General features: G+C 44.6%; 1 long non-coding RNA gene across 1 annotated transcript in view; it reads left to right on the top strand.

The window, feature by feature from the left end:
* The first annotated feature begins 2144 nt into the window (after positions 1-2144).
* LOC147577074 (uncharacterized) overlaps positions 2145-26356 on the top strand; it is a 62531-nt gene continuing 38319 nt past the window's right edge. Inside the window, exons 1-2 of the long non-coding RNA XR_015255736.1 lie at positions 2145-2398; positions 20221-20459. This is a non-coding gene — a long non-coding RNA (uncharacterized LOC147577074). The remainder of the gene's footprint in view (positions 2399-20220; positions 20460-26356) is intronic.

The raw sequence follows: 26356 nt of genomic DNA, 5'->3' as shown, positions 1-26356 counted from the left end.
TGTCTCCTCCCAGCTCTAGAAGAGCTGTGTGTTCAACAACCCTTGAGCAATACGCGGGGAAGGTGCTTTGCACCCTGTAAAGTGTAATTAATGCGTGCTGTCCTGTGCGCAACGCTTAGCAATGTGTGTAGAGGCTCTTACGTTTCTGCTTTGCCCGCTTTGGATGATAAACACCCCAGGGACTAGACCGGACAAGCCCAGGGCGCTGCTAGGGACTGTGAGGGGTGCGGGGTTGTGGCTGCTTCTGTTCAAAGATGCCTCGCGTCTGTGGGGTCTTGTGCTTTTCAAGGAGAAGTGGGCAACTTTTTGTTTATGCTCTCGATTCACAGAGTGATGTTAACCGGTGCCTCTTCTGCGTACTGAGCAAATCTTAGGATTGTCAGGATGTCAGAGTAGGGAGAGAGGGTGCTGGGAAGAGAGGAGGGAGGGAAAATTCACAGTTTAGGAGAGTAGCAGTACTCACATCTCGGGTTTGGGTTTTGTTTTTTTTTTTCAACCCAACAAATAAATAAGAAAAAGCCCCTCGAAGTGGTCCTAACCCCAGGGCCTTTATGACCGGATCTTGACTGCTACCCGAGGAGAGTTTCAAGCTGAAGCGATGTCAGCTGCATGCACTTGAGCGTGAGTGTCTGGGGGTCTGCGGCTCTGTGCGCCCTTTGGCCTGAGAGGGCTGCAGAAGCCTCCAGAAGCCTCCTCCACGTCTGTGTTGACTCCGTTTCTCTGGCTTTTCTCAGCCTCTTTCCTGTTCACCTCTGGCCTCGGCTGTCTGGCAGGCCTGACTCACAGGAAGCCACAGCCAAGTCACCTGGTTAGTGTCAGTCACACTGGTCTTGGAGCGTCTCTCTCTTCAAAAATAATAGAGGCAAAAGCAGATGCCTCAGTAAGTACTGCGTTTTGCCACGGATTTCGTCCGAGTGGTGCTCTGAAATGGTCAGTTCTGGGAACTCCCCACATGTCAGATGACTCCTCTTTGGCAAGTGCGATATAAGCAAATCATTTTCTCTCCCGGCAACCGACTTGCCTCCTCCCTCCCTTTTCCTCCGCAAATATTTGCAGAGAACCCGTGTGTCCCAGGCGCTGCGCTGGGGCTGGACGAGAGATATGGAGACACGGTGTGCTGGGCCACAAGCTCCTGGTGCACACGGGGGATGGACCAGTAGACACATGAGAGCAGACGGGACAAGTTCACTGGAAAGGGGCAGCACAGGGCATGACTCAGCCTGGAGATCGTCCTGGGCACGGGGCCAGGTGTGAGCAGTGCAGGGGAGGCGCGCATGGGGAGACATCCCGGGCAGGGTCAGACGATCCTTTGCCACCCTCTTTCACGGTCAAGTGAAATGTTCCCTTAGGCAGCAGCCTTCATCTACCCTTGGGGCCCACTGAGGTTGCGCCACTCTTCGGTTCACTGCAGGAGGGAGTGCGGACAAAAGTATAGGTTGGAGGAAAGACAGAGGAGGGCCGTCCTTAGGGTCCCCACACCCCTCAGGGGAAGCTGATAGCAGTGCCTTTCCGCCTCAGTGTCGTTGGGATCCTCTGGATCCCCTGGTGGGGGAGCACCCCCATGGGCACAGTGGGGAACAGTAGGTACAGAAGGGACAATATGTTTTTACACAACGGTTTTTTTTTTTTTTCAACGTTTATTTATTTTTGGGACAGAGAGAGACAGAGCATGAACGGGGGAGGGGCAGAGAGAGAGGGAGACACAGAATCGGAAACAGGCTCCAGGCTCCGAGCCATCAGCCCAGAGCCTGACGCGGGGCTCGAACTCACGGACTGCAAGATCGTGACCTGGCTGAAGTCGGACACCTAACCGACTGCGCCACCCAGGCGCCCCTACACAATGGTTTTGGTACCTGTGACACATCCCCTCAGCCCCCCTATGATTTCAGCTGTGGCTCTGGTGGTAAGTTCAGTAAGTTCATCTCTGAAGCCGGGAGCCCACCCAGCTCTCCCACAAGCACACCCTGGAAGTGTGGGAAGGTCACGCCCAGGAGCCACCGTCAAGGGGAGAATGAGAGCCAGTAGACAAAAAGCTCATCCTTTGGACAGAACGTTCTGGAAGGAATTCTGTACACTTGCCGGAGGTTCTAGAATTGAGACCCTGTTGCCCAGCAACCTTGGTAATACACATAGAGTGACTTTTCCTCCTTCCTGGGCTTGCTCACTTCCTTTCCCTTTACCCCTGCTTCCTGGGATCTCCTCCCAAACGAACGAGTCCTGTCTCAGGCTCTGCTTCTGGGGGAACCCAAGCTAAGAGAGAAGTGCTATTAACAACTTGAGGATCTGAATGCCATCTCTTACCTTTCAGAATTGTCACTTACACCTAAACCAGAGAGGAGGAGAGTCCCAACACTGGCTTTGAAACGCCTCTGACCCACAGGAAATGGCTGTTTTCAAGGTGGGCTGTGAAAAGGGCTTATTGATATAGAAAGCTCAGAGGACCTGGTGTGGGGATTGGTCGGGGGACTCAATTTAGCACGTGACAAGAAATTCTAGTTTCACCCAGGGGAAAGCTGCTGGATATCGTTTCCTCAGTCATAATGGCCACATGTTTTAAAACCCCACAGTTCTAGAAGGACGAGTGGCTGGGAAAAGATTGGGATAGGGAGGTTGTATGTGAACCTAAAGACTCTTATAAATATTTTTACGTTCATAAAAGCCCACTAGGAAAATAACAGTGAAATTTAAACCTCAAAAATTGGAAATCAAAGTTAATAGACGATTACTTTTCCTCGTCTTTAATCTCAAGATATTGGACTGAGGTAATGATGGAGTGATGTATGGAGGAGAAAGATTTGGGGACGAGGCATTCTTAAGATTCCTTTTATCCTCTGAATTACTTTTGATCTTCATATACGCTATGGAAATTCTTTCTGTTGTAGAAAGTAAATACATCGCAGATGGAGTCAGACTCATGTATTTGGCGAGGTTTGGTAACTCCCATCCAAATATTTCTTTTAATTTTACTCTGCTCATCAAAGGGCCAGCTCACATGGAAAGTGTGCTTGGTGTGCCGGAGACCAGGTTACATTTCTAGGTTATTCACATGTTTCACGAGACACTTAACAACACAATAGCCCTGAAGGTACATGACAGCGTTTAGTTTTATAGACAGGAGAGCTGAGGCTCTGTTATGCATGCAGTATGATCAGACCTGGTTTTAAAACTTTGAAAGGTTTTTCATGTGGATATATTCATGCATGGTGGGGGGGGGGGGGGAAGGGGCGGGGACTTGCCAGGCTATGTGACTTGCCTTTGGGTTAAAATCATGATCATCTAAAACTATTGGAATACATGCTGTTAAAAAGCCCACTTCCAACAATTTTGCATTGGAGAAGGCCGTATTTGTCTCAGGGAGAAAACACTTCTTTAAGGAAATGCTCCGATGGCTCACTGGTCATGAATAAGCTCCCTGGCTCTTGTCAAGACAACAAGAGAAATTACTCGGCTTGGATCGCTTAATATTAAGAGATTTAAAATGTTTCCCCAGTGAGCTCAAGTCAGAAGTTAGAGTGCCAGCGGTTAAGATACGCCCAAGGCAGGGATGGTCAGTTTTCAACAGTGTGTTTTTTGTCTTTTTGTCTTGTGCAGTCATTCCCCTTTGTTGCTCTCAAACCTTCAGTGGATCCCATCACCCACGGAGCACTGCATTAGCAGTGTCTTCGGAAACTAGAGGGGAAAAAGCAGATACGTCAGCGTCTGGGCAAAGCCATGCCAAGGAAACACAATAGTCAGCAGGAGCAGGGAGCGGACGGTCAGAAGGCAGTAAGACAAAGCTGGCAACAGTTGAGATTGAGAGGTGACGTCCGTAATTCTCCACCTGTAGAATTATTCAGGAAGCCGCTGGATCTCGTACAGAGGGAGTCTGGATGAGGTTTCGGTTTTCCTTGTTTGTTTGCTTTCTCCTGGAGATTGTAAGAAACCGAGACTTAGTCAGGCCACAAAGATTACAAAGAGAGTGTGAGCCAGTTGACTCAAACCCCTAAAAAAGATATGGTGATTTCGTGGTGACTTCCTGAGCTCACTCCTCTTCCCAGTCACCTGAGAGCCCGTTAATTCGGGGGCATTTTTTAACATTTATTTATTTTTGAGAGAGAGAGAGACAGAGTGTGAGCAGGGGAGGGGCAGAGGGACAGAGACACAGAATGTGAAGCAGGCTCCAGGCTCCGAGCTGTCAGCACAGAGCCCGACGCGGGGCTCGAACTCACAGACCGCGAGATCATGACCTGAGCCAAAGTCGGACACTTAACCGACTGAGCCACCCAGGTGCCCCTGGGGGCATTTTATATTCAAGTTTGTTAGATAAATGGAGTTGAAATTTGATTTTGCTTCTGACTCATCACCTTTGTTCACCAACTGTACAACTGCGATAACTTCCAATAACTAACCCAGCCTAAATTATTAGTAAATGTGGTCTAATTTTTCAGACCCCCCCCCACCAGACAATTTATTAAACTCACTTGAAGCGTGTGATAGGATGTAAATGGAGCTCTTGGGGCTTGTTCACGGTGTCCCATTATAACCTAGACTCTTGGAATCCCCATCCCAAGGCACTGATCATGCACACATGCTCCAGCACCATGAAGCAACTTACAAGGGGGTTCCAGGATGGCTGCCAATGTCAGTTTTTAAAATCCAGTGGGAGGAGGTTTCTGGAAAGATGGAACAGACGTACTCTCTGTTATCTCTCCCGCTAAATCCAGCTAAAACCTCTGGACATTACATAGAAAAGAAACGTAAGGAAGGGTGTCACGGTTCATGAGTTCGAGCCCAGCGTCGGGCTCTGTGCTGACAGCTTGGAGCCTGGAGCCGGCCTCCGATTCTGTGTCTGTCTGTCTGTCTCTCTGCCCTCCCCCACTTGCACTTTGTCTCTCTCTCTCAAAAATAAAATACAACGTAAAAAATTAAAAAATTAAGGAGACTCTGAAAGGTAGACCTTGGCTGAGGACCTCAGGACCCCAGGAATGACAAGCTGATGTTTCCCTGGGTGTTCTTTGGGCCCCGTAGATCCCAGACGAAGACCAAAGGAAGCCAGAAACTCAGATATGCCAATGGTTGCAGACAAAGGAAGCCTCGGGAAAAAGCCTGCTCTCTCTAGCCAAAGGACCGGGAAAGGGGCAGTCTTAAAGACAGAAAACCTTTAGGCGACCACTGCTCTCCTCCAGCCAAACATCACAGAGAGCACTGTAGTCCTACTCCACTCGTTCTAGCAAAAGCCAAGTGGAGAATCTAGATTTCCACCTCAACAGGCTGTGACAAGGCACGTCCCCCCCGACAGAGTGGTGTCACAAAAGGTAGGGAGTTGGGACTTTTCATCTCTGAGGTACGGACTTGCACTTCCAGGCGATAATGAGGTACCCCTTCCCCTCCTCACTGGGGGGGTGTCAGAGAAAACCAGGTGGAAAGTCAGGACTTCTGCCACTGCTCAGCAGTAATGAGCTCACCCAGCTCATTGGGAGGTGACCGGGAACAGTAACCAAGTGCCACCCCTGTCCCTTCAACCAGGATAATAACAGCAGAGACCCAGTGGGGGAGACTGAACTCCTATTCCCACCCAGGAGCACAAAAAAAAGCTTCCTCCCTCCTCCTGTTTTGACTCCCACCCCCCGTAAGGAAGTGATGTCTCCCTTGGGAGCAATGTGAGAAGAATCCTTCTAACAACGTAAAATTTAAAAAAGATCTCGAATCTCATAGTACCCCAGATGTCCAGGTTTCAATTGAAAATCAGCAGTCATACCAAGAACAAGAAGATTTCGACTTGAATGACAAAAGACATCAATACACAACGATTATGCCCGAGTACCAAATACAAATATCAACGTGAAATACCAAAACAAATACCAACACCAACACCGAGATGACACGTTGGAATTATCCGACAAAAATTCAAAACAAGCTGATATAAACCCATTTAAATGAGTAACTATGAACCTACCTGAACAAATTAAACTTTAGAAAACCCTAACTAACAAATAGAAGATCTAAAAAAAGAGCCAAATGAAAATTTTGGAACTAAAATATACAATAACCAGAATAAAAGCTCAATGGCAGAATGGAGAGGACAGAGAAAAGAATCAATAACCCTAAAGGTAAAACAATGGAAATTAAGACTCTGAACCACAGAGGACAAAATAAACTGATTAAGAACAAAATCCGCGTGATCATCTCAGCAAATGCAGAAAAAGTGGCTGAAGGAATTCAACACCCCTGCATGACAAAAACACTCAACAAACTAAGGATAGAAGGGAACTTTCTCAACCTGGTAAAGGGCATCTATGAAGAGCCCACAACTAACACACTTAATGGTGAAAGATTGAGTGCTTTCCTCCTAAAATCAAGAACGAGACAAGAATGTTCTTACCACTGCTATTCAATACTGTACTGGAGCTTCCAGTCAGGACAATGAGACACGGACGAGAAATAAAAGGTATCCATACTGGAAGGAAAGAGGTAAAACCATTTTATTTGCAAAGGACGTGATCTTACATACAGAAAATCCCGAGGAATCCGGTAAAAACTGAACAGAGCCCCAGGACTATAACAAAACAAAAAGCGAAACAAAACAACAACAATCAAAAAAACCTAGAACTTGGGGTATCGGAGCCCGAGAAGGAGAGGAGAAGGGGGGTGGAGCTGGAAAAATATTTGGAAAAAAAAAAATAGCCGAAAATTTCCCAACGTTAGCAAAAGACATAAACCTACATATCAAGAAGCTGGGCAAATCTCCAACAGGATAAACCCAAAGAAATCTGTGCCACAATTTCCGAAAACTCAAGACAAAGAAATCTTGAAAGAATTCAGAGACAAATGAGGTGTTACCTGTAGGGAAAACAATCCAAATGACACTGGCTTTCTCATCGGAAACCGTGGAGGTCATAAGGAAGCAGCGAGGTATTTTTCAGGTGCTGAGAAAAAAAGACCTGAAACCACTGAATTTTATATTCTGAGAAAATATCCTGTAGCAATGAAGGGGAATCAAGACCTTCTCAGATGAGGGAAAACTGACAGAACTGGTCACCAGAGGACCTACTTTACCAGAATGGCTAAATGTAGTTCCATAAAAAGAAAGAGAACCATAAAAGAAGGCATCTTGGGAATGTCACGAGGGAAGGAATAACATAATAAAAAAAAGTCAGGAAAGAGGGGCTTTCCTTTTCCTCTTAACTTTTCTAAATTATGTTTGACGGTTGAAGCAGAAATGACAACATCATCTCATGTAGTTCTCAAAGGATGTAGGTGGAATATTTGAGGAAATTGTATTACAAATCAGAAAGGGTAAAGAGATATAAAGTGGGGAGTACATTTTTTTTTAATGTTTTATTTATTTTTGAGACAGAGAGAGACAGAGCATGAACGGGGGAGGGGCAGAGAGAGAGGGAGACACAGAATCGGAAGCAGGCTCCAGGCTCCGAGCCATCAGCCCAGAGCCCGACGCGGGGCTCGAACTCGCGGACCGCGAGATCGTGACCTGAGCTGAAGGCGGCCGCTTAACCGACTGAGCCACCCAGGCGCCCCAGGGGAGTACATTTTATACACTTCACTTGAACTGGCAAAAAGCAACATCAGCAGACTATGACAGTTACGGACACATAATGTAATACTTACAGCAATTGCCCAAAAAGGTATGCAGAGAGATACGCTCAAAAACATTACAGAAAAATCAAAATGGAATTCTAAAGAAACGCTCGGTTCTCCCTCAAGATGGCAAGAAAAATGAAACAGAATGACAGGAAAACAGAATAAACAGAAAACAAAAAAGTAAAATGATAGACTTAAGCCCTAGCATATTAATAGTTACACTAAATGTAAATGAACATATCCACCAATTAAAAGACAGAATTTGGTGGAGTAGCTTTTTTAAAATTATTGAATTAACATACTTCAAGAAACTCACTTCAAATATGATGGGATAGGTCTGTTGAAAGGATGGGAAAAGCTATGCCAGACAAACATTAATCAAAAGAAATCAGGAGTGGTTATATAAAGATCAGAAAAAGTAGATTCGAAGCAAAGATAATTATTAGAAATAAAGAAGGACATTACAGAATGATAAATCAATCTCCCAAGAACACATGCCCATTTGAAAGGTGTATGCAGCCAACAACTGAACTACCAAATGTGTGAAACAAAAATTGATGGAATTGAAAGGGGAAATAGACAAATCTACAGTTTTAGTGGGAGACTTTAACACCCCTCCCTCAACAATGATAGCAAAACCACACATAAAATCAGCAAAAATAGGGGCACTTGGGTCAGTTCAGCATCTGACTCTCGATTTCGGCTCAGGTCATGATCTCATGGTTCTTGGATTTGAGCCCCGCATCAGGCTCTGTGTTGACAGTGTGGAGCCTGCTTGGGATTCTGTCTCTCCTCCCCCCTCCCTGCCACTCTCTGTCCCTCCCCTGCTCAGGATCTCGCGTGCTCTCTCTCTCTCTGTCTCTCAAAATAAATAAATTAAAAAAAAATAAAGATAAAAAAATAAAATCAGGTAGACTATAGAAGAATTCAACAGTGCCATCAACCAAGTGGATTTAATTGATCTGCATAATACACTTCACCCAACAACAGCAGAATGCACATTTTATGCCCAGGGAACATATACCAAAAGAGATCATATTGCAGGCCATGTAATAAACATGAGATCATGCCATTTGAGATGACTTAGTATTTGCTAAGTGAAATAATAAGTCAGGCAGAGAAAGACAAATACCATAAGATTTCATTTGTATGTGGCATCTATAAAACAAAACAAACAAACAAACAAACAAAAAACAGAAACAGACTTGGAAATACAGAGAACAAACTGGTGGCTTCCCGAAGGTAGGGGGTGGGTGGAAGGATGGGTGAAATAGGTGAAGGGGGTTAAGAGGTACAAACTTCTGGGCTGCCTGAGTGTCTCAGTAGGTTAAGTGTCTGACTCTTGATCTCAGCTAAGGTCTTGATCTCAGGGTCGTGAGTTCGAGCCCCACGTTGGACTCTGTGCTGGGGGTGAAGCCTACTTAAAAAAAGAAAAAGGTAAAAACTTTGTAAAGTTATAAAATAAAGAAGTCACACGGATGAAAAGTAAACCTCAACAAACTTCTAAAAATAGAAATAATACAGAATATATTTTCTGGCCTCAATGGATCCAGACTTCAGTTTAGGATCAAAGAGGAAATATTAAGAGAAATTTTAAAATACATTAAACTGAATGCAAATGAAAATACAACGTATTAAAATTTGCAGCTAAAGCTGTGCTGAGAGGGAAATTCATAGCACTAAATGTTTACATTAAATAAGAGAAAAAGTCTCAAATCAATAATTTACAACCCCCATCACAAGAAATGAAAAAGAGAAAAATAAGCCCAAAAGTAGCAGAAAGAAGGGGAAAAAAAGGTAAGAGCAGATATCAATGAAATTGAAAGCAGAAAAATAATAAAGTCAATTTTAAAAAACCCTGGTTCTTTGAAAAGATCGATAAAATCGATCAAACCTCTAACAAGAATGACAAAGAAAAAAAACGAGAAGACACAAATTACTATCTTCAGGAATAAACTGGGGGCATCACTGCAGAGCTTGGAGATGTGAAAGAATGACAAAGCGATATGATGAACGCGTCTACACAAATACATTTGACAACTTAGATGAAATGGACCATTTCCTTAAAAAGTACAGACTCAGTATGAAATAGATTATTAGGATAGTCCATCACAATTATGAAAATTATTCATACGTTAAAAATGCCCCCAAAAGAAATCTCCAGGCCCAAATGGATTCAATGGACAATTCCACGAAATGTCTCAAGAAGAATTAACACTAATTCTATACCGTCTCTTCCAGAAAATAGAAACACTCTCTTCCAGCGTCACTTCATAAAGCCAACACTACCTGCAACCACAAGAAAGGCAATACCAAAAGAAGAAAAATACAGACCAATATCCCTTATGAATATATATGCAAAAATTCTCAACAAAATGGCAGCAGATAGAATTCAACAATATAGAAATGGAATTACACACCATGACCAAGTGAGGTTTATTCCAGAGGTGACAGGCTAACTTAATATCAGAAAATCAGTCAGTATAATCCACCATATTAAAAAGTTGAAGAAGCACATGGTCACATCGACTGATGTAGAAAAGGCATTTGATAAAATTAAACATCTATTGTGATAAAAACTCTCAGAAAACGAACAGTGAACTTCCTCAACTTCATCAAGAATATCTACTAAAACTACTAAGCTAAGATCGTGCTTAATCATGAAATTCTGAACGCTTCTCCTCTCAGATCCGGCATAAGATAAGGATATTCACTCTCACCGCTATGCTAGAAGCTCTACCATGCACAACAGTCAAGAAAAGGAAATAAAAGGCGCAGAAATGAGAAAGGAAGTAAAACTGTCCCTATCTGCAGAGAATATGATTATGCACATTGAAAGTCTCACAGAATTTATAAGAAAACTCCTAGAATTGGGGCATCTGGGGGGCTCAGTCAGTTGATCAACTGACTCTTGGTTTCGGCTCAGGTCATGAGCCCACTGTTGGTGAGCTTGAACCTCCCATCGGGCTCTGTGCGTCTGATACAGAGCCTGCTTGGGATTCTCTCTCTCCTTCTCTCTCTGCCCCTCCCCAGCTTGTGCGTTTTCTCTCTCAATCTCTAAATAAATAAATAAATAAATAAATAAATACTAAAAAACCACAAAAAACAACAACAACAAAAATGAACCTTGACTTAAACCTTACACTTTAGGCAAAAATTAACTGAAAGTCAATTATAGATTTAAGGGTAAATAAAACCTAAAGCCGTAAACTCACAGAAGATAATACAGGAAAAAATCTTTAGGACCCAGGTCTTGGTGAAGAGTTCTCAGACACGACACCAGCCGCATGATCTAGAAAAGAAAAAAAAAAAATCAGTCAATTAGACTTTATCAAAATTAAAATATTACAAAATATTCCATTGAGAGGATAAAAGGACCAGCTACCAACCGGGAGAAAATATTTGCAACCACATAGCTGACATAGGACTCACATTCTAGAAAAGATGAAGAAAGAATTCTTGCATGTCAACACATCAACATGCCACGTATAAAATAAATCCTATTTCAAATGGGCAAAAGACACAGGCATCTCATCAAAGAGGAGATGCAGTGGCAAACAAGCACGCAAAGGGGCGCCTGGGTGTCTCAGTCGGTTAAAGTATCTGACTTTGGCTGATGTCATGATCTCACGGTTGGTGAATTTGAGCCCCTCATCGGGTGATCTCGAGCCCCTCACCACTTCAGGTGAGCACCAGCACTGCTTCTCTCTCTCTCCTTCTCTCTCCCCTCTCTATCCCCTCTCTCTCTCCTCTCTCTGCTCCTCACTCACTTGCACCCTCTCTCTCTCTCAAAAAAAAAAAAAAAAGCACACAAAAAGATATTCAACATCACTAATTGTTAGGGAAATGCATATTGAGAACATGAGGTTTTATCACTGCATAGAAGTTGAAATAGGTAAAACAAACAAACAAAAAAAGCTGACAACACCAGGTGCTAGCAAAGATGTGGAGACGGATTGCCCACATGGCTTCTATAAAATGGTCACTCGGGAAAAGAGTTTGAAAGTGTCTTAAAAAAACTAAACATACACCTACTAGAGATTATACTGCCGGAGAAATGATAGCTTATGTCTAACAAAATCCTCTACAGGACGGTTCACAGCATAGCTATTTATTTGCAGTCATCAAAAACCAGAAGCAACCAAAATGCCCTTCAACAAGGAAAACAGTTAACTGTGGTAAACAACCACAACAAGCCCATCATCAATAAAAAGGGATAAAATATTAATACACACGGCAACCAGGACAAATCTCAAGAGCATTATGCGGAATGAAAAAAAGCCAACCTCAATATTACATACTGTATGACTCCATTTATATATTATTCCCTAATGACAGAATTATAGAGATGGAAAATGGATGAGTGGTTTCCAGGCGTAAAGAATGTTGGGGAGGGGCAGTGGGGGGTGGGGGAAGGGTGGGAATGACTATACTGGGTAGTAGGAGGGAGATCTTTGCAAAGATGTAACAGTTCTGTATCTTGATTGGTGGTGGCTACAGAAATCTACAAGTGCCAATGTCAGTTTCCCAGATTCGTCCTACAATTAGGTAAGAATGTAGCCTTTGGAGAAAACGGGTGAAGGGTACACAGCACCTTTCAGCACTATCTTTGCAACTGACTACAAATGCATAAGGATTGCATAAAAAGTTAAAAAAGAGAGAGAGAGAGAGAGTGATCACCCAAACGTAAAGGAAATCGACGCTCAAAGAAATCTAAAGGGGCTGGTATTCTGAGCCTGAGTGCTACGTTTGCCACCTCAATGGAGTGTGGCGCCTTGGGAAAGTGTCAGAGACCCGAGATTAAATGCTTTGTTTGTGTTCCTAAGACTCCAAGCGGCTTTGAAGTGTTTGGTCTCCAGCGAGGTCCGAAGTTCAGCGTACCACTGGCTCAGGGAGCCACGCCTGTCTGCACACACAGGGGCGGGCCGGCCGGCCCCTGCGGAACCCTCCTGTTTAGGAAATTCCTTGTGTAGTGGAACAATGTCCAAGAGAACAAGAATTGAAAAAAGTGAGGGTGTGGCTGCTGCTTCATTGAACAATGTCTCCCAGTGGGAATAAGCCCCGCTTTCCAGCCTCTGGCCGCCGTCCACCTCCTGTCCTCGGGGGAATTCGCTCCTAGGTGCACCTGGTTCAGATAAGCTGCCTAGTGTTTCTCCTTAGGCCCCTGCAAGCTACACCTTGGAGTGTCACGCCCTGTAAACTTGGAGTTGTGTGGCTTTAGGTGAGTCATTGGTTGGCTGGGCCGTGCTGGTTAAAGGGCACACTATACTTTAAGACCTTTAACTGGAAGGGAGAATAAATCGAGAATTGTGTACCTGGTGCTCTTGATGCCCGTGTTACTCAGCTCGACTCAGTCCCCGTGCCGGTAGGCCCTGGGCTAGGCATTGGGATGCAGGAGGGACTAAAGCACTTGTTGTCCTTCATGGGGTTGGGTAGGGAAAACGGACGTGAAGCAAGCAAACACAGAGAAATATGTAGCGGCCCATGCCTTCCGGAACTTCCTGCCAAGAGAGTGAGAGAAGAAAAATAAACCGGGCGAGTTCCAAGGAGATCGGGAAAAGCCCCTGGGAGGTGTCCCTTCAGCTGGGAGGCACGGTGGGGATGCAGGATGGAAATGTGCTCCGCGTTGGTGGAGGACCAACGTGGGCCAAGCAAAGGGCGAGGGGTGGTTCAAAGCTCGGCCAAATTGGAAGTGGGCGGGTCTGGTTGGAGAGTGGGGGGCCTGCGGGCCATGGGGAGATGTGTTCATTGCCGACAACCAACAAGGGCGGAGGGGGCATCGCCTGATACTTCCAATGGTCAGTCTGTGAGCAAGCATTTGCTGAGACCCCACGGGCTGAGCTCCAGGTCCAGTGGGGTGCCCAGCAAGGTCTGGGCCTGCCCTTAAGGAATGTCCAAGCCTCTAGTGAAAAGAAAAGTGTACTTCAAGGAGATGTGCTGTTTTCCGTCTACAGAAGGGTGAACTGGTGTTGGCAGGCTGAAAATCCCACCAGAACGTCTGACCGGCCTCTGCAGCTGTTACACATTACGGAGGCACAGAGGTCTGGCCTTGAATGTCTTATTTTTTTTCTGTCCCAATATTCTTGTTTTAAAATAGAGGAAAAAAAAAAAACCCAACTTAAAAACAGTCTTGTTTACTTTATCCAAGATTAAAGAGCTTAAACCGACTGGGACAGTCTAAATGGATTTTTAAGTGCTTTATGGACAAGTACCTCTAATTGCTAAAATGCCCGGCTGGGCTGCCGTGATTCTGTGCGACGCTTGTGTTGTCTGGGTTTGCTTATTTACTCTCCTTGTTAGAGGTCAAAAGCTAAATCTCAGATTAGACAATCTTAACTTCTGAAGTTGAGGACTGCAACAAGTTCTAAATTTTCGTCCTTGAGTCGGCTGGTCCAAGGCCTGACCATGTCTCTAAACCAGCGTTCTACCCACGGGTAAACAGTGCAGTGATGAACTGGAGGAGAGGGACAGATCGTGGTCTATGTGTTTTGGAAACATGGAGCCACCACAGACAAGTGTGGGAATGGGGCAAACCTCTACCCCTCCTCCTGCTTCCTTTTGTCCATCTTGGAAGCATCCTGGGATGGTGGAGACCCAGATTCTGAGCGCCAATCCTAATGAGGGTGCTAAGGGACTATGTGACTCGGGGTGGGACACTTCACTTCTTTGAGTTGCAGGTTCCTCACTTGTAGAGTGGGGATGGTAACACTTGCCTCAGTGCTCCGTTACCGAATCTAAATCGTGGCCGTGAGAGCTCAGGCAGGCCCAAAGCTCTGGAGTCAACAGGGTTGTTCTTGTGAGAGTCCCTTCCTGAGAGAAATGGGTTCTAGATGGCTGGCTCTGTTGGAGGTTGGAGTCACCCACCAGATGGGGCAGCCATTCACTCGGGCCGTCCAGGCGGTGACTTCCGGCGCAATTTCACCGACGGATGACCCACAGTTCATTGTCCTCTGGAGAATGGAGCCGAGGCCTACTCTAGAAACCTGACACAAAGGGAGTCAAAAGCCAAACTGAGGAGCAAGCAAGGCTTGGTCGGGTAGGAGCGAGGGGGTGTATGTATTGGGCGGGCAGTGCTTCTGGCCCTTCAGAGGGACTCCCAGTCTAGCAAGGAGGCAGGAGACAACTCTAATCATAATTGGGGTGTGGTGGGGGAGCAAGGCCAGCAGGAGACTCACTCCAATATCCGGAATGGGGAGGGAGCCAGCTGAGGATGCAGCCTGAGCCGAGCCTTGAAGGATGAATGAACCCAAGAGAATTTCAGAAGAGGGGTAGGAGAGGCCCTACGCTGAGGCAGCTGAATTCCCAGGGGTACAGAGGTGTGCAAACAGATGCTGTGTCTGGGGCAGCAAGTTTAGTGTGAACGAGCTGTTGAGCATTACAGATGAGCCCTGAAATGAAGAGGGGATTGAACGGCCTGTATTTTGTGTGGAGGTGCTTGTTGGACTTTTTTTCATCATCAGGGCAACTCAATAAAACTGACAGAACACATATTGGTATGGATCTCTTTTCATTTATTTTTTCATTTATTTAAAATGTTGGCCTGGGAAGCTCTTTCAATCTCTGCGTTCAGATCAGGAGAAATCAGGAAAGTTGTCTCCAGTTAGGAGCTTAATTTTTGCCTGGGTTTTCTGCCCCCCCCGGGAAAGCAATAGTTCTGACCTTGGATTTCAGTTCTGGATCCTGGATAGCTACCGCCTCTCTTATCATTTATCTCTTCCCTTACCTCTGTGGGTTTTTTTAAGGTTTTTTTTTTTTTTTTTAATGTTTATTTTATTTTTGAGACAGAGAAAGACAGAGCAGGAGTGGGGGAGGGGCAGAGAGAGGGGGAGACACAGAATCCGAAGCAGGGTCCAGGCTCTGAGCCATCTGCACAGAGCCCGACGCGGGGCTCAAACCCACCAACTGTGAGATCATGACCTGAGCTGAAGTCAGACGCTCAACCGACTGAGCCCCCCAGATGCCCCCCACCCCCACCTTTGTGTCTCAAAAGCACTTCCCAAACATGGCTTCCACCTCATGGATATGATTCTCTGCAGTGTTGGCTTGTAGGGCTGGATTGGGGGTGGGAGAGAGGGCCCTGAAGGGACAGCAGAGCAGAATTCTGGACAGCTCTTCTTTGTAAGTAGAAATAGTGGGATTTACCCCAACTCTAACCCCAAAGGGCATTTTTGAACCTCACAAGACCATTTCTCACATTTGCCCGGGTATCCCTGATCTCATATCCCACAGTACTCTATCTCATTCCCCTATTTCCTTGGAGGCTCCTTGAATGTCCTCAGACCTGTAATCTGGCAGTGGGTCAATAACGACAACTCATCAACTAGTGGTTCTCGACCTTGACCACACGTTACATTTGCCTGCATTTACCCAGGAAGGTTGAAACCCATCGCTGTCCAGTCCCCAACCCAGACTCTGTCGGGTTTGTTTCCAGATTCCAGAGTGTTGCGGGGACCAAGGAACAACAGTGAACATGAAAGTGGGACGACCCCACTTCCGTCCCAGGCGCTGTTCCCACCAGCAGCGTCTCACACGGGGACCTGCCTCCCTACTCCTGCCGGCATCACTCTCTCTGCTTTTCCAACTACTGCTCTTGAGGAGTTTGCATCTGTCCCAGCAGAATATAACGAAGTGGGGACAACCGTCACTTTAACGCTGTCAGGCGGGGACCGCATCCCAGTTTCCCGAGTGTTTTCTGATCAGAATCCCACAACGTGAGATACGCAAACGTTTTAGTTGGCTGTGTTTACCGGTGCCTCTTTGTGCAACATTCCGTACACACAAAGGCTCCTCTAGTCTTGCGTGTTTATTCGGTCACGCTTGGACGATTCTGGATGTGTGTCAGGGATTTCAAGTCCAGGCCCCTAGCTCTGAGCAATCTGGAGAAGGTCACCATATTCACGTCCAGCATGGACCATCACTCCTCACAGCGTGCTGTAGCCGAAGATTCATGTGAGAAAGATGATTTTAGGGGCGCCTGGGTGGCTGGGGCGGTTAAGCGGCCGGCTCTTGGCTTCGGCTCAAGTCACGATCTCACAGCTTCCTGAGTTCGAGCTCCGTGCCAGGCTCTGTAATAGCAGTGTGGAGCCTGCTTGGGATTCTCTGTCTCCCTCTCTCTCTGCCCCTCCCCTACTTGTGTTCTCTCTCTCTCTCTCTCAGGATAAATAGATAAATTTTTTTTTAAAAGATAACCTTACCTGTAACGATCCTTTCTAGTTCCCCCCCAATCTTTAGGATTGTAAGAATTTGGCCTTATGCTCTCTCCTTACTTTTCAGCTATACAACATCACATATATGCTCCCTTTCTATTGACTTTTACTCATTTCGGAAAATATTTACTGGTCGCCAAATCATGCAGGGCCTCTTGGGGGACACCTGGCAGGAGCAACAACGTATCCGCTCTCAAGGGCTTCTACGTTTCTTTAGGAAGATACCCACAGACACATAGAGCAATTTAAACCCCCAGCTGCCACACTCACTCACACAGTGGTGCATGGTGTGCCTTGTGCACCCGGGGAAGCCCATCCCTCTGTGCACCATTCCACAGCTGTGAGTTTTGACTACGTGGGACTAGAGGCCCTGCAGCTACGTGGTGAGTTCTCCGGGGCTGTGGTCTCCCGGCCACAGGGCCATTGGACAAGACATCACGAGAGGAGGTTAGGCGTATGGCAACTGCATCAGGTTATGCATCCTTAACATTTCTAATAAGGAAAGTCCCACGTTTCTTTTCTACCCCCTTCTTACTAAGAATGTGCATCTGTATTCCAACGATGCAGAGTCTATGCTAGACGTCATCAAGCAATCTATTTCCTTTCACCTCAGTGGAGTGTTCGATGACGGAGCCCTCCCTGTCCTCTAGGAAGGGAGAAAATCCTTTTCGTTTGCTAGCAACTGGAAATGTGGTTCTCATAGCTCTTCAAGGTTTACTGTGGAAGTGACAGATGCCGCTGCGTATGTGGGGAAGAGAGGGCGGACGATGAGCAAGGGAACAGAGCTTTCGACATGGGCCACGACGGTGGGCCCTTGTCCCTGAAGAAGGAGACCTTCCGTTAGGGGAGTGAGCAGGAGCCACGCTGGACTTGAGTTGTTACCACTCTCTGGCCAGCACATCTACCAACTCTCCCGAGAGAGTCTCTGCCCCTTAATGGTGGGCATGGAGGCTTGTGCGTCCCGGGGCCCCTGGGTGGGGGGCTACACCAGTGAGCTGAGGTGTTCCTAGGCTTTGAGATGTGTCGTGACTTTTGCCTACCTGCTGGTACTACTAGAAATCAGAGAACAGAGAGATGTTTCCCCGCATGGTTGCAAACTGCCGAGATTCTGCTTCCTCTTTTCCCGTTGAACCGCTGAAGTGACCGTGTGGTGTCCACCTCCCGCGGGCCTTCAGCCTGACCTTGGATGGCTGCTTACGGGACTCACGCGCAAGGGTGCAAATATGTGATGCCCAAGCCTAGAGGACTCCAGAACTCAAGGGAGGGGACACCAAGTCGACCGTCACCAACAGGTGGTTCCTACTGAGTCAAAGTAACTGTTTCTTTTTTAGGAGTTCTTCTTTTTGTTATGTATTAGATATAACTTATTGCCAAATTGGTTTCCATCAAGCGAACTTTTAAGAGCCAAAAGGAATTTAATTTTATCTAAAAAGCAGCGAGCACTCTCAAAGAGACAAAACTTGTAAAATCCCAAAGTCCTGAAACTGGAAGAAGATATGATTTCTTCAATATTTCCTTACATTTCTTTAATTTAAGACGTGATTACAACTTTCAAAAGGAAACTAAAGGATAAGCACTGGCTGTGGACTGAACCGTGTGCCCAAAGCTCATATATTGAAGTTCAGCCCTCAATGTGACTGTATTTGGAGGCAGGGCCTTGATGGAGGTGATTCAGTTTAAGTGAATTCATAAGGACGGAGCCCTAATCTGATAGGACTGATGTCCTTGTAAGAAGAGAAAGAGGCCTCGGAGAGCTCTTTCTCCGCACACACAGAGAAGGGACCATTCGAGGACACAGTGAGAAGGTGTCATCGGCAAGCTGAGGAGAGAGGGCCCACCAGAAACCAACTCTGCCGGCACTTTAATCTTGGACTTCTAACCTCCAGACTGTGAGAAAATAAGTGTCTGTTATGTAAGCCACTCAGTCTGGTTATGGCGACCCGTAATACAGCACCAGCCCTGAGAATTGCCTGACACTGGTTTTGAAGATCCAAAGGAAGACATAATCTTACCACACTGAGCAGTAATACAAGGGAAATGAAGTGATGAAAGAAAAACATAAGGCACCGGGGGGGAAGTACAGGAAATCTAACATTTCCATAAGAGGAGATGGGAAGCGATGTGGAAGGAGAATAATGATAATTAGGAAAGTAATAGAAGAAAACATCTCTGAGTTGACTCGATCTTCAGATTTTAAACACTTAATGAAAAGCAAAATTAGTAAGAATTTATATCAAAACCAGTATAAACAATAACAAAAACCAGCCCTACGTGCCTAAATGTACCCATCCTAAGGACAATGGATCTTCCACACTTCCTTAAAAAAGAAAGAGAATCATTCATTAGTTGATGGGCATTTAGGCTCTTTCCATAATTTGATGAATGGATAAGGAAATTGGGTTTATATACATAATGGAATACTACTTGGCAATGAGAAAGAATGAAATCTGGCCTTTTGTAGCATCGTGGATGGAACTGGAGAGTGTTATGCTAAGTGAAGTAAGTCATACAGAGAAAGACAGATACATATGTTTTCACCCTTATGTGGATCCTGAGAAACTTAACAGAAGACCGTGGGGGAGGGGAAGGAAAAAAAAAAGTTAGAGAGGGAGATAGCCAAACCATAAGAGACTCTTAAAAACTGAGAATCCACTGAGGGTTGATGGGGGGTGGGAGGGAGGGGAGGGTGGGTGATGGGCATTGAGGAGGGCATCTGTTGGGATGAGCACTGGGTGTTGTATGGAAACAGATCTGACAATAAATTTCACATTTAAAAAAAAGAGAAAAAAAGAAAGAGAATCAGATTAGGAACAGACTTCTCATCTGTAGCCCTGGGAATCACAGCTATAGTTCTACCTCCCAAAGGAACCCCATTGAGCGACAAGGACACTAATCCAAAAGCTGGACACGTGCAAGATAGCATTACTAGGTCAGGGCAAAAGAAATACATCTTGAAACACTCAAAGTCTCAGAGAGTACACTACCCAGGTGTCCTATCTAAGGAGAATTCATGACAGGAGAATGCAAACCAGATGAAAATCAAACGAGATCCAAGATCTGCAGGGGACTAGAAATAGCAGTGGGCTTCTCACTTCTAATGCATCGAGTAAAATCTAAATGGTTGGACTGGCAGTTAATGTTGACCACGCATTTATACTTCTCTCTCCTGTGACCCCATTCAAAGGATTGTAAGTGAATTTTAAAAAGGAAAAACCCCACAAGGTCCAAAAGACAGTAGAAGAAACAGCGGCAGAGGAGAGGTTTCAGTGGATGTTGGGCAATCAAAAGGTGGGCGGAGCAAGGTAGAGCCAAGTCGCTCCGCAGAACTGGACTCAGAGGCACCAGGGACAGCAAAGGGCGGGGCAGCACTGGGAGCTGGAACCAGGCAGACTGGTTAGAGCCATCTGCACCTGAACTGTACTCTCTTCCATCCCAGTGTCAGGAGGAAGCCCGGGGAGCTTGGCTTGGAAAGACTTACAGTGCAGAGGACAGCAGACACAGCAGAGTGTGGGAGGTAATGCCTGAAGCTTAACTAGAGGGTTTCAGTGAAAGTTTGCAGCCTGCCTGCAAGGACCTCCCTCAGAGCCTTCCTCGGAGGCTGGCGGTCAAGCACGGACTCCCCAAGAGAAAGACTGGAGAGGATAAGTACCCCCAGACTGACAAGTTAACGCGAAGGTACGTGGGATAGAATGTATTGCTATTGGGTCTCGTTACTCACGCTGCTATCATATGGGTATTACTGATTTGTTCAGTGTACCAATAAAGAATACAGAATTGAACGCCTACCAAATTTAGAAGGTCCTGTTTGACCCTGGGTCAAGGGGAGAGGAGGGTAGAATGACATCCTAAAAATGACTTCCTGAAGATAGCTTATGATCACTCAAATGTCATTTTTTTTTTTTTGATATATACAAGAAATGTGTGGCCTGGAGAATTAAGCATAAAGGACTATGAGAATATTGCTTCCCTGTGTTTTGCAACCCATGATATAAATGTCTCCACGAGACAGAACTGATACACACATATGTGGGATGCTATAAAAATGCTGTTTTCATGGGGTTCAATCTACTAAAGAGGGGCTCGGTATGACAGCATGGGTGGAGAAAGGGATTGTTCTGGTTTCTGAAGCTCCAGGTTTCAAGTCCTGGAGAAATCTCTAACAGGAAATAACCTTGGTAACCCGGGAGCAAAGCTGGACTTTTAGTGGCTAGGCGTCTTTGAGCCACAATAAGATTTAGAATTAAGGATGGAAAGACTTCCGAGAATAAAAATCATTGTATTGGTCTTTTTCGTTAGAAGGAATAGTTTGCGTTTGGTGTCTTTGGTATTTGTACTGTTAGAATTTGGCAAATGATAAATGAAAACCTTGAACTCAAATTTAAAATGTCTGTTAAAGGATGTCCATTCTCACAACTTTTATTCAACCCAGTACTGGAAGTCCTAGCCATAGCAAACAGATAACATAAAGGAGTAAAAGGCATCCAAATAAGTAAGGAAGAAATAAAACTTTCACTGGTTGCAGATGGCATGATACTCTATATACAAAAACCCTGACGATTCTACTAAAAAACTACTAGATCTGGTAAAATGAATTCAGTGAAGTCGTAGGATATAAAATCAATATACAGAAATCAACTGCATTTCTATACACTAAAGAGGAAGCAGCAGAAAGAGAAATTAAGAAAACCATCCCATTTACAATTGCACCAAAAAAAAAAAAAAAAAACAACGATAAGATATCTAGGGATAAACTCAACCAAGGAGGTGAAAAATTGAACTCTGAAAACTATAAAACGTTGATGAAAGAATTTGAAGACGACACGAACAAATGGAAAGACATTCTCTGCTCATGGATTGGAAAAACAAATATTATTAAAATGTCTATATGACTCAAAGCAATCTACAGAATTAATGCAATCCCTATCAAAATAACCACCAGCATTTTTCACAGAACCAGAACAAAGAATCCTAAAATTTGTATGAAGCCACAAAAGACCTCAAATAGCCAAAGAAATCTTGAAAAAGAAAAACAAAGCTGGAGGCATTACAATTGCAGACTTCAAGTTATGTTACAAAGCTAAAAGAATCAAAACAGTGTGGTACTGGCACAAAAATAGACACATAGATCAATGGAACAGAACAGAGTGTCCAGAAATAAACCCACACTTGTATGGTTAATTAATCTTTGACGAAGGAGGCAAGAACATGTAATGGGAAAAAGACAGTCCCTTCTACAAATGGTGTTGGGAAAACTGGACAGCTACATGCAAAAGCATAAAACTGGACCACTTTCTTTCACCATACACAAAAATAAACTCACAATGGATTAAGCACCTAAATGTGAAACAATAAAAATTATAGAAGAAAGCACAGAGAGTAACGTCTCTGACTTTGGCCAGAGCAGTATTTTTCTAGATATGTTTCCTAAGGCAGGAAAAACAAAGGCAAAGATGAACTACTGGGACTGCCTCGAAATAAAAAGCTTCTGCACGGCAAAGGAAACAATCAACAAAGCTAAAATACAACCTACCGAATAGAAGAAGATATTTGCAAATGATACATCTGATAAAGGGTTAGCATCCAAAATATATACAGAGTTTATACAACTCAACACCAAATAGCAACAAATAATCCAATCAAAAAATGGGCAGAAGACATGAACAGACATTTCTCCAAAAAAGCCATCCAGATGGCAAACTGGTACATGAAGAGATGTTCAGTATCACTCATCATCAGGAAAATGCAAATCAAAACCACAATGAGGTGTCACCTCACACCTGTCAGAATGGCTAAAATTGAAAACACAAGTGTTACAGAGGATGTGGAGAAAAAGGAACCCTCTTCCACTGTTGGTGGAAATGCAAACTGGTGCAGACGCTGAGAAAGACTGTATGATGTTTCCTCAAAAAGTTAAAAATGGACCTACCATAGGATCCAGTAATCGCACTACTGAGTATTTACCCAAAGAATATGAAACACTAATTCAAAAGGATGTATGCACCCCCATGTTTTTGCAGCATTATTTACAATAGCCAAACTATGGAAGCAACCCAAATGTCCTTCAAAAGATGAGTGGATAAAGAGGATGTCATACATATATTACATACATATATCATATATATAACATGAGATATATATAGATATATATATATATATATATATATATATATATATAATATATAACACAAAATCTCTGGCTGAGGACTTTGCAGAAGGTCCAGGAAGTCAGATTAGAGAAGAACAGGGCCTCTGGAAGAGAGAGACAAAGAGAATGAAGGGAACTGTTTACCCCAAGCTGATCTGATACGAAGGAGTACTCCGGAAGAAAACACTGCTTGGCATATGGTCGATCAGATGCCACGTGTGGGTGAGATACAGGTACGTAAAAACCAGGCAACTGTTAATTTCAGAAAAACGAAAACAAATTGTACAGGAAAAAAATATATAATCTTCTACTTGCTACCACAAGGAACATTATTTCCATAACCACAATCATGTAAACATTGACTGTTAGTGAACGAACAAGAAACAATTCTGTAGACGTTTTTGGGAGGATGAGAGCAGGGGAGAGGGTGTTGGGTGGCATTACGACAACATTTTGACTCAGTTGAACAGGATGTTAATGGATAAGTTCTAAAAGCTAGTGAATAAGAAACTAGGGATATGAAAGTATTTAGAAAGCTGCAGGTTAGGGGCGCCTGGGTGGCTCAGTCAGTTAAACATCAGCTCAGGTCATGATGTCAGAGTTAGTGAGTTTGAGCCCCACGTCGGGCTCTGAGCTCACAGCTCAGAGCCTGGAGGCTGCTTCAGATTCTGTGTCTCCCTCTCTCTCTGCTCTCCTCCCCCCTCCCGCACTGGCTCGCACTCTCTGTCTCCGTCTCTCTCTCTCTCTCTCTCAAAAATAAACATTAAAAAAAAAAAAAACAAAACCCTGCAGGTTAATATCAGAAGTGAACAGTTCAAGGAGGCAAAAAGAAATTGCTTCTAAGGGAGCAGGCTTGAGGAAGGGTTGGGGGTGGGAGGGTAATTAATTCTTCTAAATCTTCTGGTACGACGTGATTGTGTGATGATTTGCAGGTACTGTGCTTACAACGAAAGCCCTTTATGCCTCAGCTTGTCCTGGCCTCACCTGCCGGTTCCTCAAATCTCGGCCGCAGTGCAGCATCTGGCCAGCCTCCTGCAGGTGCAGCCTGACAGTATCTGGCCTCCGGCCCACGTATGCTTCTTACTTCCTGCCCTTGAGCTTCTCCCGGAGACCCAGGCAAGAGCCACCTCCCTTCTGATGTACGTTCCACCTGGAAATAGAGTCGAGTTGACACCCCCTGAGTCACCTCTTTGACCAACTGGTGTAGGGGGAGAATCCTGAGCTGACAGAGGCATCCCTCCCTCTTTCTCGGGAATGGACAGACAGCGCCAGGACACGTTCACGCAGCTGTCCAGGCTGTCCCCCGATAGAGCAACCAGTCACCTGCCGTCATGACCAAGCAATAGTGAATCCTTGAACAGGCTCTCCCTCCTTCCCTGTTTCACCTCCTATCACTCCCCGTCCCCTGGAGCAAACCCCCGGTTTGTCGTGTTTGGTCTTAGGCTTTGCTTTCTGGCAAACCCAGGTTAGAACGAAACTGATTAAAAACGTTAAAAAAATTTTTTTTTAATGTTTATTGATTTTTGAGGGAGAGACAGAATGTGAGAAGGGGAGAGGCAGAGAGGGGGAGACACAGAATCACAGAACAGTTTTCTAAATGTTTTCTGATCGTTATAATCATGGGTCCCAATTTATCTATTGTTTCCTACTATGTGGCCTGGCCGAGTTTGGGGGGTTTCTTCCTATACTAACTCCCTCTCCGCCATCCACTTACAGCTGTTACCACGCTTCTCCATTATGAAATATTAGTATTAGGGGTAAATATTAGTATATCTAATGCTCTATCATCCACTGGTATATGAAATTAAATAATGGTCATTCTGTCCCCATAAAACACTTTGCCAGCTCAGCCCCCTTCACTCTCATGGTGAAGGAAACTTTATTTTTTTACTTGCTATTTCCTCCCTCCTTCAACTTTGAACTTTGCTGAGACTGCCCATAATTATAAATGTCACCCCATCATACCCTTCAGGTATTTACCTTTGGTTTCGAAATCCTACATTCATACTTTGTAATTCTTTATTACATTATCATTTTCCGTTTAGATCTATTTTAAAAATCTGATTATTTGATTCATTTTCATTTACTTTGGCCTTTATTGGAAAGTTTTTAGGGGTGCCTGGGTGGTTCGGTTGAGCATCTGACTCTTGGTGTCAGCCCAGGTCACGATCTCAGGGTTCGTGGGTTTGAGCCCCACATGGGGCTCTGCACTGACAGTGGGGAGCCTGCTTGGGATTTTCTCTCCGTCTCTCTCTCTCTGCCCTTCACCTGCTCGCATTGTCTCTCTCTCTCTCTCTCTCTCTCTCTCTGTCTCAAAATAAATAAATAAACGTTTAAAAAAAGAAGAGAAGAACTAAAAATAAATCTGTCACTTAGGTCAATAAATGGGCTGAAACCTCCCTTTAAAAAATAGACCCTCAAATTAAAAAAAATAAAATAAAATAAATAGAACCTCAGGTTGGTTCAAAATGAAATTTTCATCTACATGCAGTTTCTAAGAGACACCTCTAAAAGTAAACACTAGTGAAGAAATGTTGATTTTAATACTCAACGCTACACCAGGAAAATGTGAATAATTAAAAAACAAGAAAGGAGGTATTTCAATGCAAAGATAATTCAAGGCCTGAACCATGGAATGAAGAAAAAGATTACATTTTTCTCGTAATAGATACAATCCTTGAGGAAGATGAAAACAGACATGGACCTTTGTGCAATGAAAAACATGACAGCAAAATACACAGAACAGGGGCGCCTGGGGGGCTCAGTCGGTTAAGCGTCTGATTTCAGCTCAGGTCATGACCTCATGGCTTGTGAGTTCAAGCCCCGTGTGGGGCTCTGTGCTGACAGCTCGGAGCCTGGAGCCTGCTTCGGATTCTGGGTCTACCTCTCTCTCTGTCCCTCCCCAGCTCGTGCTCTCTCTTTCAAAAATAAATAATAAACATTAAAAATAAATAAATAAATACATTCTTTAAATTAAAAAAAAAACTTTTTCTTAAGGCGCAGAACAAAAACACCCAGAAATTAAGGAGGGCTTGACAAAATCACTCTGGGGATAGATTTGATTGCACCTCTGGAGTATTTAAATATCACAACCGATAAGTTCACCTAATAGCTCTGTACGAAATCCTTTCCACCCTGGAAAGCATGTTTAACAATCAACATTTGGGAGCCTGGGTGGCTCAGTCGTTAAGCATCTTGACTTCAGCTCCGGTCATGATCTCACGGTTCGTGAGTTCGACCCCTGCCTCTCTCTCTTGTTCACCCTTCTCCCTCTCCGCCTCCTGGGATTCTCTCTCTCTCTCTCTCTGCCCCTCACCCACTTGCACCCTCTCTCTCTCTCCAAACCAACCAACCAACCAACAGATATCAACATTTACTTCACCTCCAAGAAAACAGACTCTCTCCAATAAGAGAGTTCATAGATCTC

The sequence above is a fragment of the Puma concolor genome, chromosome C2, assembly GCF_028749965.1.
Source record: "Puma concolor isolate L17-30 chromosome C2, mPumCon1.1.hap2, whole genome shotgun sequence".
Lineage (NCBI taxonomy): Eukaryota > Metazoa > Chordata > Mammalia > Carnivora > Felidae > Puma > Puma concolor.
Note: the sequence above shows the minus strand (reverse complement) of the source record. Positions and strands in the feature narration are given on the sequence as shown.